The sequence below is a fragment of the Odocoileus virginianus genome, chromosome 14, assembly GCF_023699985.2.
Source record: "Odocoileus virginianus isolate 20LAN1187 ecotype Illinois chromosome 14, Ovbor_1.2, whole genome shotgun sequence".
NCBI lineage: Eukaryota > Metazoa > Chordata > Mammalia > Artiodactyla > Cervidae > Odocoileus > Odocoileus virginianus.
The window spans coordinates 34,122,998-34,143,622 of NC_069687.1; the positions used below are offsets into that span (position 1 = coordinate 34,122,998).

The 20,625-nt window shown below is 38.1% G+C and overlaps 1 protein-coding gene across 3 annotated transcripts in view; it reads right to left on the minus strand.

Moving 5' to 3' along the window:
* FYB1 (FYN binding protein 1) overlaps positions 1-20,625 on the minus strand; it is a 170,085-nt gene that overhangs the window by 47,428 nt on the left and 102,032 nt on the right. The gene's annotated exons all lie outside the window — the stretch shown is intronic.

The window sequence follows — 20,625 nt, forward strand, 5'->3', positions numbered from 1 at the left end:
TTTTCTATTGCCAGACATTTTTTGGGGGGTTGAGGTAGGAATAATTAGTTCCCTTATAAATCTGATAAATGAAAATTTCTGATTACATTTATATGTTAGAAATATTTTTGTCTTTTTGTCATAAAGTTAAAGTTTTCTGATATTTAAGGCTAGATACTTTTTCTTGAATTCAATTAGCAAATTTTTTCATGGATAATTTGTCACTAGAGTTACATTTAGGAAGCCCTTCCCTGAGAACACATAATTATTAACCTTATATTTTCTCCTATTTCTCATTGGATTCATTTTTTTACATTTAACTTTTGAAAATTATTAGTAATTTATTTTGGAATTAGATGTGAAATCAGGATCTATTTTTATGGGTTTATTATTGTTCTTAAATCATTTACCAATGTCCCAGGACCATTTGTCTAATAAGGTATTATTACCTACCTCTTCTTTCATAAAACAAATATTAAAAATCCCAGTGAATGAGACAGATGGAAATGCAGCTTGTTATTTTAATTTATAAATAATATGGTTTGATAGAATCATAAGTGACTTGAAAGCTTTACACAAAGAGAGTAAGCCACTGTGAATGGATATTGATAAACCATTGGTGGTTTAGTCACTAAGTCAAGTCTGATTCTTGCAACCCCATGGACTATAGCCTGCCAGGCTCCTCTGCCCATGGGATTTCCAAGGAAAGAATACTGCAGTGAGTAGCCATTTCCTTCTCCAGGGTATCTTTCTAACTCAGGGATCGAACTTGGGTCTCTTGCACTGCAAGCAGATTCTTTACCGACTGAGCTACCAGGGAAGCCCAAAGAGAAGAAAAATTATTTACTAGTCATTTGTGACATCTTTTCACGGAAAATGTTTTGACAAGTGGGAGACTCCACCACATGAGTGCTCTAAGGCCTGAAGGTGAGAAATCATAGACATGGTTTGGGGAATGCTGAACTGGGTAGACTAGAACCCAACCTACCCTGAACTCCGTGGCTACAGGTTTGTCTTTACACAGGATTAGGAGGCTTTCTGATGGGGCCACGGGGGCGACCCCCTGCTCTACTTCTTGCTGGGCATCTACTCCCCCTTCCCTGGTTATATTAACTTGAGATGTTCAGAAAACGGTATGATTGCTTGGACTTGTAACTCCAAGGGGTCCTCGGGAACTATGACAGCCATCTCACCACCACCCCAGAGGGTGTGCCTGAGAGCTCAGTCAAACCAGAGGAAAGGAGAACTGGGAGATGGAGAAGAATTGGATGGGTTGTTTTTTCAAATTACTTTTGGAAAATTGTTAGAGATAATCTGACAGGCTAAATGAGAAACTAAACTATAAGTGTCTTGTTCTTCTTTAAGCTTGAGGGAACACACACTAAAGTATTCCTATGTTACACTAGTATTTAGCAACGGGATATTTTGCTTTGCAAAATCTATGGTCACTTTCAAATACTACAAGGAATATATTTGCATGCATACAAAATAATACTAAGGAAAAGCATCTTAGTTTTTCAGGGAGGCAAAAAACAGGTAGACTGGCCTTACTGTAATAGGATTGGCTCTAAAATCTTCATGTAAACTTCAAAAATTGTGCCAAAATATAATTAATAATATTGGAATTCTCAAAAGCAAAAATCTAGACTGATGTGATGGAAAAAAAAGAATGGATATTGAATTATAATAAAGCAAATGAAGAAGAAATGGAAACAATAAATCTATAGGAAATTTCTGAGATTAATTATAACATTAATAAATCCTTTTGCCTAGGAACCATTTTAGGTATTTTGCATATGGAATTTTATTTAACTTATATACACTTCTTCAGGTATTTGTTATCTAGTTTCCATTTGATAAGTAAGAAAACTACCCAACTTCAGAGAGTCAGTAAGCAACAGAGGTGGAATTCAAACTTAGCCAGAATATAAAACTTAGTTGATATCTTCTGATGTTTGTGCCCTTTCTGCTATGTTCTGTCCATGCTCTTAAAGTCATTAGATGGAAATTATTGATAAGTTCAAATGGACATACTAACACATTTTCATAAGTCCAGCTTTTCTAATTGGTGCTTTGCCTCTTAGGGAAATACTGAACAACTGTTTTCAGCTTTATTAGGGCAATATTAGCTCTGCAGACTATGAAATAATCTATAAAGGAGTTCAAATAAAGCGGTGTTCTGGATATATGCTTCAGAATTTGACAATCAGATAGCAGGAAAGTGGACATCCAGGAGTTAGTGGAAAATGGGCCCCCAAAGATGGATGATTGATACAGGTTGACAGGGAAAAAAATGTCTGATGATTTGGAATTGAGGAGTTTGAAATAAAATCATGAAAAGATCTAAAATATATGAAATAAAACAAAGGGAAAGAACAGGTTTAGAATTTAGTTGGTATCAAGAATTAGAAATGTAAAAGTTGAGAGTTAACAACCAAAACTCTGATCAATCCATCTATTTATCTACATATTTGGGTCTTATCCCTCAAGTCTCAGGGATATCAATATTGCCTAGGTAGTCTGTGGCTTTACAAGAATTGAAAAGACCATTTGGAATTTCTTCCTCAGAGAAATGTGCAAAGATATGGGCCTCATAGTAGCAGACAGAGCAAGACTACTGGACAGTACAGGATAGCTCAGTTGCAGTGAGCTAAGCAGGTAAATTTATATCCTACTGCCCACTCTAATCCCAAGTCAGATTCAGGAGTTATGTTCCTGGGCCTTTTAATAGGAGCTTAAGGCTTAAGGTCTTAAGTATGTTTTCACCCTGCTTATTTAACTTATATGCAGAGCACATCATGAGAAATGTTGGGCTGCAGGAAGCACAGGCTGGAATCAAGATTGTTGGAAGAAATATCCATGACCTCAGATATGCAGAGGACACCACCCTTATGGCAGAAAGTGAAGAAGAACTAAAGAGCCTCTTGATGAAAGTGAAAGAGGAGAGTGGAAAATGTTGGCTTAAAGCTAAACATTCAGAAAACTAAGATCATGGCATCTGGTCCCATCACTTCATGGCAAAAATAGATGGGGAAACAATGGAAACAGTGACAGACTTTATTTTCTTGGGCTCCAAAATCACTGCAGATGGTGACTGCAGCCATGAAATTAAAAGACGCTTGCTCCTTGGAAGAAAAGTTATGACAAACATAAACAGCATATTAAAAAGCAAAGACATTACTTTGTCAGCAAAGGTCCGTCTGGTCAAAGCTATGGTTTTTCCAGTAGTCATGTATGGATGTGAGAGTTGGACTATAAAGAAAGCTGAGCGCCAAAGAACTGATGCTTTTGAACTGTGGTGTTGGAGACGACTCTTGAGAGTCCCTTGGACTGCAAGGAGATCCAACCAGTCCATCCTAAAGGAGATCAGTCCTGGGTGTTCATTGGAAGGGCTGATGTTGAAGCTGAAACTCCAATACTTTGGCCACCTGATGTGAAGAGCTGACTCATTTGAAAAGACGCTGATGCTGGGAAAGATTGAAGATGGGAGGAGAAGGGGACGACAGAGGATGAGATGGTTGGATGGCATCACTGACTTGAGGGACATGGGTTTGGGTGGACTCCGGGAGTTGGTGATGGACAGGGAGACCTGGCGTGCTGTGGTTCACGGGTTCCCAAAGAGTCAGACACAACTGAGTGACTGAACTGAACTGAACTGCTCCAAGATTTAGCCACTGAACTGGCAATGTGGAATATAAACTTTTATCTTCTCTATACCTGCGTAGGTCGACTATGGCTATTATTCATCCAAATGGGACAAAAAGCTCTAGCAATTGGTATTTCCTGAGTCTGGGCTGATAAACTCTGCACTAAGAACAATCTAAGTGTATATTTGATGGAATCAGTAGCAATTGTCTGCCCATGTACAGTCATTTACACCTAACTAAATACAGGCTTCTTCAGAATCTGGTCTCACTGAGACCTTATCACGTTTCCCATAATTGTTTAAAAGCTCCCCACGTTCCTGGACCCTCTTACTCCATCCTCTCTCACCATGGATACTTTACCTTTTACTTTACCAAGATCATGGAGAACACTCTACTTGACCATCCCCATTTACCTTTTGTTCTAACAAAACCTCCTTATATCTTGCTACCCTTATTTCCTTTGCCTCTGATTTCCTTGAAAAATGTCATTCTTATCAATACTAACTGCCATTCTTGGTTCATGACATGCCTGCTTCTTATAGACCCTGCTCCATTAATCAATAACTCCTTCACTTTCATCAAGTAAGAAACAATTATTAAGTACGTACTCTGCTCTGGATTGTGTTTCAGCCTTTACGATGCATTTCCCATCTTAAACGTGGTTTGATCTCCTGTACGCTAAAGAAATATAACAATATCCTTCCTTCTTTGTCCCTCACTCTAGTTAACAGCTGCTGTTTCTTGTTTCCTTCATAGCCACACTTCTTGAAACACATGTCTTATATTTGCCACTTCTATATCTTTATTGTGCTTCAGTGGCTTCATGGCCGAGGGAAGAATGAAAAGTTCTGGAATAGAGAGTCTTGAGTTTGAATTCAGACTTCATATTCATTTAATTGTTTATTACTCAGTTTTGGGCCATGAGTAAGCTGCTTGATATCCCCAAGTCTTTATTTTCTCATTTGTGAAATGGTCATATACTCCCAACTTGCAGAAGCATCTGAACATTATAGTTCTTAATAAACATTCCTATTCTTAGTTATCACTTAATCTGGCTACATCATTGATACATGGCAGTCATCCCATCTCAATTGTAAAAACCCAAACCTTTTCCACAAACAAATTATCCATACTTTTGGCTCAGTTAGGATATCTTAGAATGGACTAAGAATCAGGAAGTTTAACTCTGTATCCAGCCCTTCAGGTAATGAACAAACAAACATTGCTCTTACTTTCTTGATTCCTGTGTGTGTGTGCTCAGTCATGTCTGACTCTTTGTGATTCCATGGACTATAACCTACCATGTTCCTTTGTCCATGGAATTTCCCAGGCAAGAATACTGGAGTGGGTTGCCATTTCCTTCTCAATTCTTGATTCCTGAACAACACCAGAAGCAAGTTTTCAGCATGGGAAGTGGAATGGTTTGATAGAAAGAATACTTGTGCTGGAATCATTCAGATCTAGGTTTGACTACCAATCCCAACTTGTAGTAGCTGTAGGGCACTGGATAATGTATTTTGCTTTTCTGGGTTTTATATTCCCTGCATGTTAAAATGACACTACTGCTTCCTAACATGCAGGATGGCTATGAGAATTAGAAATAGTATGTACCTACTATTTCTACCCAACACAGTGAGTGTTTTGCTTAAGAAGTATCCTAGCTCCTAGAACCATTTTTTTTTTTTTTTCTACACGGGACAGGCTCTTATTAAACCTCTAAGGGCACATTTATGTCTCTATGTGTAGAGAGACTAGGATAATCAAACTTACTATGCTTTTTTTTCTTTTAATTTTTGTTGAAACATAGTTGATTTCTAATATTGTGTTAGTTTCAGGTATAGCTTAGTATGATTTCTTTAAAAAGTTTTCTAGGGACTTCCTTGGGAGTGCAGTGGTTAAGACTCTGAGCTCCCAATGCAGGGGGCATGGGTTCAATCCTTGGTAGGGAAACTATGATCTACATGCATGCGTGCTCAGTCATTTCACCCGTGTCCAACTCTTCGTGACCCTACGGACCATAACTTGCCAAGCTCCTCTGCCCATAGGATTCTCCAGGTGAGAATACTGGAGTGGGTTGCCACGCCCTTCCCCAGGAGATCTTCCTGACCCAGGGATCAAACCCTTGTCTGCAGTGTCTGCTGCAGATTCTTTACTGCCGAGGCACTGGGGAAGCCTAAAGATCTACATGGTAAGGCCACATGCAAAAGAAGTTTTCTAAACTTCCACTTGTGCCTGAAACAACATGCTACACTGCACTTGTGACCATTTTGCTACAAGCGAGCTTCCGACAAGCCACCTGTTTTTCTGAAGTGTCGTGTGGCTGCCCCGCTTCTCCCCTGGCTTGACACCACGCAGCCAAGTGCTGCTGGGAGAACGCCCTCATCTGTATATAGAGCACTCACACACGGTTTCTTATGCTAATTTTATGTTTTTTAAAGTTCCCATAAATTTCTTTGTCACTTTTTAATTTAATCTCTTCCTAGTTAAATAGTAAACCGAGGGTGGGTCTGCACTGTCGCCATCTGTGTTTGTCCCCCAACACTTTACATCTATCATACATAGCAGAGTATTTCATGTCTTACTGGTTTGGACTTTCTTTTTCCCTCTCTTTTCCCTTTAGGAAAAAAAAAAAAACTAGTTTAAAATAGTTTATTGTGAGATAAATATATGCACAGTAAAACACTTAAGGAAAGATAAGAGGGAATACTGAAAAGAAAAATCTCATATTCTATATTCCATCTCCCATTTCCCAAAGACAACTGTTACCAGTCTCATATGTGTCTTTCAAGAAATATTCCATGCATTTTGTCACATAAATTAGACCTTAGTACAGTATTCTGCACTTTGCTCTTATAACAAATTTTTTTAGAAGATTTCTCTTTACTGACATATAGAGGGCAATGAAATTTTCATATCTGTGGCATTCTCCATTGCATAGATTTACTATAATTTATTTGACCCATCTCATAATTGATGGAAATTTTGATTCATTTTTTGAAAATTATTTTATCAAGTAAAAAATATATTGGTTTAAAGAGTACACTTCAGGAACTTTCCTGGCAGCCCTGTGGTTAAGACTACCCCCTCCCAAGGCAGGGGGCACAGATTCAATCCCTGGTTGGGGAACTAAGGTCTGTGTGGTGCAGACCAAAAAAAAAAAAGTACACTTCAGTGGAATCAGTATGTTTGTATTAGTGCAATCATCACCCTAATCTAATTTTAGGACGCATGAATCACCACAAAAATAAAGCTGACCTATTATTTTCCTCACCCCATCCTCTCCCCCTTACTCCTGCCTTAGGCAACCACTAATTTACTTTTGGTCTCAGTGGATTTGTTTGTTCTGTGTTCTTCAGATTAATAGAATCATACAATATGTGGCCTCTTGTGACTGCTTTTTTCTCTTAGTTGTTTTTGATGTTCAATCATGTTGCAGATATCAGAACTTCATTCTTTCTATGGCTGGTTTATATCCCACTGTATGGATACCACATCTACTTATCTATTTTTCAGTTGATGGACTTTTGAGTTGTTTTCATTTTTTAGCTGTTACAAATAATGTTGGTGTGAACATTTGTGTTCAAGTCTTTGTGTTGACATATGTTTTCATTTCTTTTTACTATTAATGTATGTCCAGCATAGAATTGCTTAGTAACCGTATGTTTACTATTGGGAACTTTAGTTTGTTTTGTATTTTTTGATATCTTTAGATTACTAAACAAGTACAATTACAAAATTATTCTTGTACTTGTATGTTTGACTACAAGTCTAAATATATCTGTAGGGTAAATTCTTAGAAAGTGGGATTCGTGGATCAAAAAATAGAACATTAAAACATTTTGGTAAACAGTGTCATTTGGTAAGAATTTATCAATTCATGTGTCTTCTAACACAAGAGGATTACACCTGTTTTACCACAACCTCATTAACAGTGAGGTATTATCACACTGTTTTGGTCTTAATTCTGATATATAAAAAAATGCTATGACATTTTAACTTGCATTTCAATGTTTGCAAGTGATGTTAAGGATCTTTTGATATGGTTATAAGACATTTTGTGTGTATGTGTGTTTCCTTAATATAGTATGTTAGTGATACAGCACCCTATTTAATTAAATGGCTGAAAAAAAGAATTTGTCTCTTCTATGATTGACAGTTGATCTAATACATTACTGTTTGATCTAAATAGAATATAACTTACAATATAGGCATTCAAGTAGATATTACCAGTTATGTCAAAGCATCTTACAACTTTTCAGAAGATCTTCAGTAGCTTTCAAAGGTAAGGATTTGAAAGTGTTTTTGAGCCTATCTGGGTCATAGGCTTAGAAAATCTAGTTTTACAGAATTTTTTTTCTTGCCTAATTCAAAGTCATCTATTCTTATCTTCAAAGAATTTATAAGCCCATAGTGGATGTAAACCCACAGACGATGGGAAATTTTGAAAACCAATTTAGTTGAAACAAAGTACTGTAACTATATCAGTGAAAAACTCTTTGCTTTGAAAGCAAGCTACCAAGAAAATGTTGGTCAACTTAGAATATTCCATCAACATGGAAAGAAAAGTAATACTGAAACATTCATGTTTGCATAGATAATCAAGCAGAAATTAAAATGAAGGTGAAGAAGTAGAGATCAAAACAAATACAATCAATTAGAGGAAAATAAGTAAAGAAAGGCTTTGATCACTATCTTAAACTTCCGCCATCTCAGATCTAACTTTAACAATGTCTCTGAATCTTTTTTAATTCTTAAAAATTCACTTCCCCAATAACTTTGTTGGATATTCATAATTTATGTAGTTATTTTTATAATTAGATGTAATCATGAAGTGTTAAAAGTTTTTGTTTATTTTCAGTTCATAAAATGACATGAAATTCAAATCAGGCAGTAATTTGACTGCAGGTTGCTGACTTCTGAATTTTTCTTTTTTAAAAAAGGTTAAGGGATTTCCCTGGTGGTTCAGAGGTTAAGACTTGTGGCTTTTACTGCCAAGCCCCAGGTTTGATCCCTGGTCAGGCAGCTGAGATCCTGCAAGTAGTGTGTGTGTGTTAGTCATTCAGTCACGTCCAACTCTTTTGTGATCCCGTGAACTGTAGTCCACGAGGCCCCTCTGTCCATGGAAATTCCCAGGCAAGAATACTAGAGTGGGTTGCCATTTCCTTCTACAAAATATTATATTAAAAGGAAAAAAGTCAGTGTATAGGAAAAGTTTTTTGTCAGAAGCTGATAGTTACAGAGTACCTTTCTTGTTTCTAAGATAGAGTGTATTGGTGCAGAAGACAATAATTGAATTTCTTTTCTTCAAATGCTAAAATTAAAAAAAAAAGTATACTTAAACTTATATAGGAGTAAAGGAAGTCCTACTAGAACTCAAGGTTTAGAAAAGCCTCATATGAACTGGTTGATACGTTGAAAGGATAGTGAATGTTTTGAGTCAATCAACATTTTTAAAATAAAAATCAGTATAACCCAGAAACATAACATTTATGAGCAGAGAAGGAGTAAACATTGGTGATGCAGAGATAATATTATAGCTTCAGAATATGAGCAAATAGAGGGACATCTAAAGCAGATGCTCCAAACTCAACTTTCAGTGGAAGCCAGGCAGGAAAATGCATTTGCATGTACTGCTGGGAGTTGACTGGTGAGCAGGAAATTCATACTGTCTTGATGGGACCACTGCTATAAGACTCCAACCTACTGTAAATATGTGGAGAACAAGTCTAGATTTTTCTGTGAAATCTTCCAATTTTTTAATGTTGGCAACTAACTAAACAAAACAAAACAAATACATCAAACATACACCCCACCCCACCCCCAAACTCTACACACCAAACGAAGCACATTTTTGGATTATTTTGTGATAAATGTGACATACTTTGTTAAAATTACTTTGCGATAGATGCCTTTTTTTTTTTTTTTTAAGTGAGAGGAAGTGTCATAAAGAAAAGGACTATTAAGGGAAATTGCCTGATCATAGGTTCATCCAGGAAGCCAGATTTTTCCTGTTAAAACTATAAGGTTTTGAAAGGGGTAAATTAGATCATCAGACCAAGTAGACATGAATTGAGGAAAGAGAACCCAAACAGCCAACGAAGAAGACAGAACTTCCTTGTAGTGCATGGGCAGAGCACGAAGTGACCAAGATCCAGTATAGCTGTAAGCACAGCTGTGTAGACAGACTGGTTTAAACAGAAGGTTCAATTCAGTTACATGCTCAGTCTCTCAGTCTCGTCTGACTCTTTGTGATCCCATGGACTGTAGCCTGCCAGGTTCCTCTGTCCATGGGATATCCCAAGCAAGAATACTGGAGTGGGTTGCCATTTCCTATGGGGCTTCCCAGTTGGCACTAGTGGTAAAGAACCTGCTAGCCAATGCAGATGTAAGAGACACGGATTTGATCCCTGGGTCCGGAAGATCCCATGGAGGAGTGCATGGCAATCCACTCCAGTGTTCTTGCTTGGAAAATCTCATGGACAGAGGAGCCTGGCAGGCTACAGTCCATAGGGTTGCAAAGAGATGGACATGACTGAAGTGACTTAGCATGCCATTTTCTACTCTAGGGGATCTTCCCAATGCAGGGATTGAATGCACGTCTCTTGTGTCTCCTGTACTGGCAGGCAGCTTCTGTACCAACTACGCCACTTGGGAAGCCCCTCAATTCAATTACTGTTTGCTATGACTCTTTTTGTCATTGCTATTTTGGAAGATCACCAACAGAGAAGAGAGGAGGATCCCTGAGTCAAGAGAAAGAGCGAAAATATCTTGTGATAAATCAAGACCTGGCGGGGGTAGGGGTGAGGGGAAAGACATAGAAGAAGAGGAGATACAGGAGAGAAAATATAAAAGCCACAGAGAATCTCCTACTAGAGGTGTGACCTTAGGCAGGTCTTTCCCTCTTTCTTCTTAAAAAAAAAAAAAAAGCATTTTAATTTAATCAGGGGGCTTCCTGAGTAGCAGATGGTAAAAAATCTTCTTACAGTGCAGGAGACCCAGGTCCATCCCTGGGTTGGGAAGATCCCCTGGAGTAGGAAATGGCAATCCACTCCAGTATTCTTGCCTGGAGAATTCCATGGACAGAGGAGCCTGGTTGGCTACAGTCCATGGGTTTGCAAACAGTCAGACTTGACTGACTGACTAACACTTTCATGCTTACATTAATTTTTTTTAGATTTTTACTAAAATGATAGTATAATTAAAAATGTATATAGAAGATCTAAGGGACTCTGAGAATATCCAAAGGCCTCACGTTGAAATATACTATCTTGACAGTTAACAACTCAGTCAGACTTGGGAATTGCAAATAAAGATTCCTCTACCTCATTTATCTCGTCTGTATGTTTTGCTTAATGATTCTAACTGATCAAACAATACCAAATTTTACTGTTCCTAAATCTAATTCATTAATTTCTTCACTATTTTATGCAAAGTAAATAATATATCACATTTACACTGTGCATCTAATTTCGTATGAAGTCCAAATATAATAGTAAATTGGTGAAATTAATGTAATCAATATAATATTTAACAACCACTTATACTGATTCCTATTTTGTGTTTTCCTATTCCCTATACCTAGCATGTGAACAATTTCTATCAGTGCTACCCATGAAACATTCTGAATTCATCTATCTCTTCCACCCTAGTCCAAGCCATGTCATTTCTTGCCTGAAAGTCTTCTTATCAGTCTTCATATTTATTCTTACGTGCCTACATTTTATGCTCCACACAGCAAAGAGAAGTCCCAAAATATAAACTAGATTATCATATTCTTCTTCATAATGCCTCCAATTTCAGTGGCTTCCTATTACAAATTTTGAACTATGACCTTCTAGAACCCAAGGAGTTTGGTCAGTGCCTACTATTACAGCCTCATCTTGAATCACTCTCCCTTCATATAGGTATTCTAGCTGACATAAGGGCTTGCTATTTCTTTAACCACATCAAGCTGATTCTTGCCAAAGTAATTTGCACTAACTCCTTTCTGCTCAGATATTCCTCTCCCATATCACTGTGTAATTGGATCCTTTCATCATTCATGACTCTGCTTAAATATTATGTGCTCAGAGACTTCTTCACTGACAATCTATTCTAAAATCACTTCACCTTGTCTGCTACCTTCTCAATTACTTGGTTGCATTATTGGTTTTATTTTATTCACAACACTAAGCATTCTCTGAATTTGTTTATCCATTTATTTGTGTTTTATCTGCTCTTCCAACTAAGATGTAGGCTATATGAAAGCAAAAATTATATACATCATTCTTATTGTTGTATTCCCAGGCATAAAACTATGGCAGTCAACTCACTAAATATTTGCTGAATAGATAAATGAATACACAAGAGCTCTTCTGCTGAAAAAAAAAAAGGAAATGTCAAATTCTCTTGCATGTTGCTGTTATTAGAACAAAAGCAAAGATTAAACATAATAATAAAGGATTTATTTTGTAATTCATGTTTATCACTAAGATTCATACTAAAGATCATCATCATTTTCAGCATGAAGCAGTGAAATTGAATGCTACAGGGCACTGAACAGAAAGAATGACAGGCAAATATAGGCATAAATGACATAATTAGTATAAAGAGTAACATTTAACATCAGACTTAGAGCTGGGAGAAGAAGTCATCCAGTAGAAAAATTCACTAGGTCAAAGTACAATTAAATTTTAAATCAGTGATTGATTGGAAGTCTTTGGTAATAAGAGAGTCAGGCCAGTCAGGAATGCAGGACCGAAAGAAAGGATTCTGAACAGATAAGAAATGGACTGTTCAAAAACCATCTAGATTAGGGATATTTGTCCTCGTTGGTGCTGGTGCCTGCCAGTGAAGGAGATGTAAGAGATGTAAATTCCTGGGTCAGGAAGATCCCTTGGAGGAGGAAATGGCAACCCACTCTGGTATTCTTGCCTAGAGAATCCCGTAGACAGAGGAGCCTGCAGGCTATGGTCCATAGCATTGCAAAGAGTCAAACATGACTAAAGCAACAGCACAAGCACGCATATCCTAGAAATAAAAAGGGACTGAGGTGAGGAAACAGGTGGGATTATAGCTGGCTTCAAATACATGGAAGACTAATCTGAGAATGAGTCACATATTTGAACATACTACAGAGGCAGTATGAACAACAAAGGAATTTATAGAAAGATTTCAGTGGAAAGTAAGATTAAAATTTCTAGGAGACAGAACACGCTAAGAAGTGGATTCTCTAGTCACAGAAATTTCAAGTGTAAGATGATGCTTCCAGGGACTTCCCTGGTGGTCCAGTGGTTAAGAATCTGCCTTCTAATGCAAAAGATGCAGGTTCGATCCTTGGTTGGGAAACTAAGATCCCACATGCCATGAGGCAATGAAGCCCATGCTGCAAGTACTGAGCCCATGCCTCAACTAGAGAGAAGCCCGTGCAACACGGCATGTGTGCCACAACTAAGGCCTGATGCAGCCAAGTTAAAAAAAAAAAAAAAAAAGATGATGCTTCCAGACATTTAGAGCCCATTCCATTAGCATGGATCAGTGGAAACGGCTGTTTGAGTTCCAGCCAGGCTAATTACCAATTGTAAGACCTTAAGTCCTCTTCCTTCCTCTTATTTAAAATGGGAACAGCTAAACCTGCTACATAAATTGAATGAGATGTGCATAGTGTACCAGGTACAGATTCTGCAAGCAAGTAGGCGCTCAATAAATAAATAATGGTCATTATGGAAACTTTGCAACTGTGAGAAGACAGCCCAGGATGCTGATGACTTGATAGCTTGTAGAGGCCTTTCAGACTCTCCGTGGCTTCTCAGTTTCCCTGATGTTGATATTGAACTATTCAATTAATATTGAACTAATCTTTGAATAGAAAGGACAAATTTATGACTATTATTTCAGACAATTTCTTTTATTTTGTTTTCAGGAAAAAAAGTAACATTGCCAGCATTTGTATTCATTAAGACCTTAACAAAACTATTATATATATATTTTTAGAAAAGAATTGGACTGGTCAAAATTCATACAGAAAGATCAGCTGGGAAGGAGAAAAGAGTTCAATATAGGCAGCCAATGTAGAGTTCCAGTCAAAACCATGTACTTTGGAGTTAGTCAGACTTGGAGTCAAGTGCCCTTGACCTTGCCCATAAGTGCTCCTCTAGTCCATTGACTGAGTAATCATTGTTACTTGGCTGCAGTGTGTCTATATATATATATATATATGAGGCCCGATTCCCCTGCATTGACTCCAGAGCCATCCCCCATTCCCAATCAAACACGACCAGTGGCTTGAGTTCCTTTAGGCAACTCCAGAGATTCCCGAGAACACCGTCCCAAGTCTAGAGGAACACCAAGTTCAGCACAGCAACTCGAGGAATGCTCCTTGTACCCCAAATCGTCTCGAGATGAGAGCTGATTCCCTGGCTTAGACGCAAGATGTATGCCAACTTTCCACAAGCCCTCAAGAGGAGGCTTCTCTCAGCAATAGGTGTGAGGGAGGGACCCTGAGTTTGCTGCCTCAAGTGGAATATACACCGAGAAGCCCTATCTCTCTGTAATAGTTAATCATTGTTATATAACTTGTGGACAATGAAGCAAGATAGTGTTGGTAGCCTAGTAAGAAGTCATATGTAAAAAAGCAATACTGGATGCAGATAATATGACTTGATAAATGCAAATTTTGCAACCATGAAAGTTAGTGATACTGGAATTTTAGCAAGATGAAACTGGGGAGGGAAGGGAAAGGGGTTTAGTAAAGCTCCATTTTGCTCTTTCCACATGTGTCAAGAATTCACAAGTGAAATATTTTATGTCCAACATATAATGGACACCAACCCAAAGTTATCTTGAGGAACTAGGAGATATAAGAAGTTATTCTCATCTAAACTCCCCCGGTCTGATTTCTTCTGATATGTTTTGCTAACACTGTATTACTTATACTTATCTCGGTAAACTTTAACATCTACAACTTGTGTGATAGTGTTCATTTTGACTAAACTTCTAATGCAGTCTTTTGCAGGACTGTGTCAAAGGGGCATACTTAACTTAGATTGTGGATAACACCCTTGTTGAAGGGTCAGCTGCTACTTTAGAAGCTAAGAATTATATTTAAAGAAACCCCATAAGTTAGAGATATCTAACTAGAAATCATTAAACAGAAAGAGTACAAGCAAGTTAACTACTTAGTGACCAAAAAGTTAGTACATGATGGGGAAGAATCAAGGTATGTACAGCAATCAAAGAAAAACTTTCAGGGTACCCTTATTTCATTATAGGTGATACATTAATAAATTATATAGCATAGCTATATATTTATATCACATGGCTATATATTTATATTGCATAGTTATATATTTATATCACGTGGCTATAGTTTAATAAGACCCGGCTATGCTGGGTCTCAGTTGTAGCATGCAGAATCTCATTTTTTAGTTGCAGCATGTTGGAATCTAGGAATCTACCAGGGATCAAACCTAGGCCCTCTGCACTGGGAGCATGGAGTCTTAGCTACTGGATCACCAGAGAAGTCCCTATTATAGCTATTTTGAAACTTAAAATAGTTAATATTTTTAGATGTTTCAACTTAAATATCATCCCTAGTTCTAAAAAGAAATCACCTTTTAGGCTGTTATTAACTTGTCAGAATTTTCCTGTTCAAAAATTGAGTATAAGGCTGACTATTGAACTTGGATCTATAGCAGTAGTTTTCAAAATTTAAGAATAACTTGGTGCATATTTAACAAACAGGTTCTAGGAACCCATCTTTAGAGATTCTGATTCAGATGCTCTCAGATGGGACTCAGGGGTCTGCATTCTTGCCTAGAATCTCAGGGAAATTTGATGCATGTAGACTATGGACCATGCTTTAAGGAACACTAGTTTTTGCTATCTTCTCCTTTGAAGAAATAGTGAAACTCAAGCAAGCTAATGTTGGTACTACTGATGTGGTAAAAGGTTTAGATTAAGATAGGAAGAAATGGTTTAAGTAGATTGCCTAAAGAATCTTAAAAAATAACTTAGAGATAGTATTTATGCATTTTCTTCTTCTTAACATTGAACAGTATTTCTTAAAGTGTAGACCCAACACCAGTAGTATCGGCATCATTTGAGAACTAGTTAGAAATACAAATTCTCAGGCCCCATCCCAGATCTAATGAATTTAGAGATTCTGGGGCTGGGTTCCAGAAATCTGAATCTTCACAAGCTCTCCAGTTTGTTCTGATGCACAATCAAGTTTGAGAATCACTGGTGCAGGCTAAATGGTGGTTGACCTGGTGTGATTTGAAGGACAACAGAGTAAGGTAGAAGGCTGTGAAGAGACTGGTAACTTGAAGTAGTCATTGTGCTACTAGGGTGTGCAACCTGTTGCCTGAAGTGTGCTATCATCACAAATTCTCTTTCTTAAAGCACAACTTGCTTATTTTGTTTTTGACCCTCATATTGGCTACTAGCTGATGCTTTCAGTTTGTATTTTATTTTCAGTTCCTTCTGGTTATTTCTTGTCCTTTCTATAGGAACCAAACCTTATAGGATCCAGTCATAGTTGAAATAAGAGAACCTGGTGATTATAAAACAGGGAAAATCTCATTAAGAGGATACCACACTGAATTAGGAGGTTGGGATTAACATATACACACCATTAAATGCAAAATAGGTAACCACAAAATCACTGTGGATGGTGACTACAGGCATGAAATTAAAAGACGCTTGCTCCTTGGAAGGAAAACTATGACAAACCTAGACAGCAAATCAAAAAGCAGAGACATCACTTTGCTGACAAAGGTTCATATAGTCAAAGCTATGGTTTTTCCAGTAGTCATGTATCGATATGAGAGTTGGTCCATAAAGAAGGCTAAGCCACAAAGAATTCATGCTTTCAAACTGTGGTGATGGAGAAGACTCTTAAGAGTCCCTTGGACATCAAGGAGATCCAACCAGTCCATCCTAAAGGAAATCAGTCCTGAATATTCATTGCAAAGACTGATACTGAAGCTGAAGCTCCAATACTTTGGCCACCTGATGTGAAGAGCCAACTCATTTGAAAAGACCCTGATGCTGGAAAAGATTGCAGGCAGGAGGAGAAGGGGATGACAGAGGATGAGATGGCTGAATGGTATCACTGACTCAATGGATATGAGTTTGAGTAAATTTGGGGAGATATTGAAGGACAGGGAAGCCTGGTGTGCCGCAGTCCATGGGGGTTTGAAGTGTTGGACACGACTTAGTAACTGAACAACAACAGCTAACCAGGACCTACTGTATAGCACAGGGAACAATACTCAAAATTTTGAAGTAGCCTATAAGAGAAAAGAATCTGAAAAAGTATATATACATATATATGACTCACTGTGCTGTATACCTGAAATTAACATGACACTGCAAATCAACCATACTTCAATTAAAGAAAAAAAAATCTTAAAAAAATGATGACACCACACTACTCCTTTTATAATTGGATGGATGGGAAGTGAGAAGTAGGGGTAGAGGGTGATAATCACAAAGGCGAAGATCAGCAGATAACTTTAGGAGATGGCAGATTGAAAAGATTGGAGAAAGGAAGGCAAAGTGATTAGGATCAATCTTTAAAGTACAGTTTATAGAATACTGACTACTAGTCTTCTCTCCGTAAAGGAAACAGAACCAGGCAAAGGTAGATTCACAAAGGAGATGGAATTTATTTTGACTGCCTACCCTATACCTTTCTGGAGCAAATAGCCTAAGAATTAGACTCTATTTCTCAAGACAGCCATAAAATTGTAGCACTGTAAGTTCTTGTGAGTTTACTATTTTTGTGCCTTTCACATAATTTGGCAAAGAAAATCTATTGATTCTTTATGAAGCTATCTTCCTGCTTCTGCATAGAACTTTGAAGCAGAGAATAAGCGAATCATGTAGGCTTGTGGGTGACAAAGCACAGGATATTCCTTTAAAATGTTCTCAATTCTGATCAAAGATAAGAAATCTGAGGTCCAGATAAGTTTAGTGATTCGTGAAGGAACGCAAATCTTAAAATCACGAGGTCCTGATAAAAGAATCTTGTTTTCCTTATTTGAGTCTCATGTTCTTTCTACCACCCCTGGAAACAAAATCTCTCTCTTTATATATGTCATTTGTTTCTAAAGCCTAAAGTGATAAAAGTTTACCGTCTTCCTTTTGAAAGTTTTTTCAGTATCTCAACATTGAAATAACCAAAAATGTACATGTTACTGTCTGGATGAAAGAAGCAGCTAAGGAGAGACTAGACAAAATAGAAAGTCAACAACTAACAGACTTAAAGGCCAACACAGCAGGCAGAACTGTTCCCCAGTAAAGAAACAGTCTCCCGGTTGTTTTTTGTGAAAGGGAGGAGTGTTATAATTCCCCAAAGTCGTGAATATATGGTTGCTTCCTCACATGTATGTGTGTGCATGTGCGTGCAGAGATGATTCTGGGCATGAGCAAGGCTGATAAATAACTTCTGGGAAAGAAGGGAATTATTCATAGCTAGATCTCTGAGTTGGAGGAAGGAAGGAGGAGCTTAGGATTGGAAGATAGGACGGAGTGGAAATTGACCCAGGCAAACTCTATGTTGAAATGTTGAGCCTTCTTTGTGGATAATCCAAGAAAATGTCAAAGAAGGGACTCGGTTGGTGGGGGGAAGGCCTTGTGTCAACAGCAATCTATTTGATGGGGTTTGGAGAAGACCTCAGTTGATCGATGTCGATGATATAAAGCAGTGAGCTGGGTTTGGATGAGTTGAAATGGTTCTGAGATGAGAATGTCTCACATGGGCTGGAGCATAGGTATGTGATGGTTGGAAATAGTGAGGGACTTCTTTTGACTTCATTGAGCAAAACCCCTGCCTTCTGGAGACAAAAAGAAGTAGGACAAAAGTTGCTGTGATAGTATAATACGTGGAATTGCCACTCTATAATTTCATAATGAATTCAACTATTCGTGTCTTTTACGTGCAGGTTTCCTACTACATAGGATGTTTCCAAAAGATTTTAAATTGAAGTCTCAAGACTTAGACTGAAGACAGCAAAGTGCTCTTCTTGACCATCCTGAAAGGATGCTAGGCAGAAGAGAATATCCACATGCATCTGCTCAAGGGTCCAAATGGGGGTGGTTGGGCAGTACCAGCTTCCAAGGAAGCATTTGGAACTGGGGATGGGAGTGGGAGAGGAGGGGTTGATTTTGGCTGTTCCAGTGGCTAGTGAGTGCTACTCGCTTTTCAGTAGCTAGAGATCAAGGAGGTTAAAATTCTTGTCCTAGGCAAGACTGTTCTACTTGAGGAGGAATAGTGTGTCCCAGGCTGCTGGTGGCATTCCAAAATTCTGAAGACTTCATTTTATACATGAGATCCAGGGGTCTCCAGAGGCTGGTGCAGAGCACAGAGCAGCATCCTCTAAATACAGCAATGTAGTGTCTCTGCCCCATAGCGGCCCCTTCATGACTGTCCTCTTTCACTCACAAAATCCCAAGTCACTTCTATATCCACCCAAGGATGGTATAAATATAAAGGCAAACTGCCACTGCTATGCTCCCATAATCAGCAAAAGCAAATCTACATTTTCAAACAACTAAACATATAATAACTCCCCACTCTGGATGATCATAAGATTAGTCTTCATTTGGCATCAATGATTAGGAGTGGCTTTACTATGAAAGCGTCAGTTTTTGAAAAGATAAACCCCATTTATCTCCCCAAATAGTCTTAAATGGTAGGAAAAGAAAGTTGGAAACTTGAGAGTTTTTCAGAAGTGAGGCTTTTTGCTTGAGTTAAAAATAAAATAGAAATAGCGACACAACTTCCTGATTTTCAGATTCAAGTCATTTCATGTGCTAGTCATTTGGTTTGCCTTCCCAAGTCTACTTTAATTGAGATGGTGTAGGCAGTGAAAAGTGTACCCGTAAAACCACCACGAAGTTTCACCTTGAGAGACAGGAGCAAAAACAGGAAGGTAAGAAGTCAGCCTAATTTCCAGAGACTGAGTAGTTACAATTTTAACGAGGCATTATGCATCCATGGGAGGAAGGTTGTAATCCTCCTTCTCTTATGTAGTATTTGTGATTTTAAAAAATGTGGACTCTGGCTCAGGAGCTCTGGCCCGGGAAACCCTAGAAGATCACTTTGTGACAGCTGTCATTATTTCCAGCCATTCATGGCCTACACTTACTATTTCAGGCCCATCCTGAATTTAGTAACATGACACAGCAGCCTGCAGACTGGAGCCTAGACACCTATCTGGTTTCCTGAGGGCTGTGGCTAACCTCTGTAGTTTATTATTTCTGTTGCTGCCTTTTTACTGCCATGCCCCTGCTATCCAGACAGGTTTCTCTTTTCCTTGAGGAATTAACAACCAGTTCTGAGATCTGAGACCCACCTATTCCTTTAATTTCACAGATTTCCAGAGCTGCAAGGTACCTTAGGGGTGATCCAGTTCTACCCTCTCCTTTTGCAAATGAGAAGGTGGTCAAAGAAATTACTTGTCCAAGATCAACTGAAGTTGATAGAGTTGAAGGGAACTCTTGACATTAAACCCAATTATTTACTAACTGCAGGTTGATCACAGTCACTACTACTTATGGTGCTGAAACTGCTGGGCATCATAGAATCAGGGAATCATTTAGCATGCAAAACTACTTGTTTTCCAGTAAGTTTTTAACCTTTAGCATTGCTTTACTTCCAGCCTTTGAACCTCAAATTTTATATTGAAAATCACTCACCTCCCTCCTGTCCCTGAGTTTGTGTGTGCACGTGTGTGTTCTCTGAGAGAAGGTGTCTTACAGAGCAGGCTCTGAACAACAAAGTTGCTGAAGCTGTTAGAAGCTGCAAGAATACCCACTTCCTACTTTACTGGTCACATATTTTTGCAAAGCCGTTCTCACTCAGCTTCCCCATCTCAAGCAAATTAAGAGTTAGAACAGTGACTTCAAATTCCTTTTTATGAAGTTTCTGCTCTGTAGAGTAAAACAACTTAGCAAACAAAATATTTTTCACCAGTGAATTTGAATTGTAAGTATGGTGTTACTCTGCATTTAT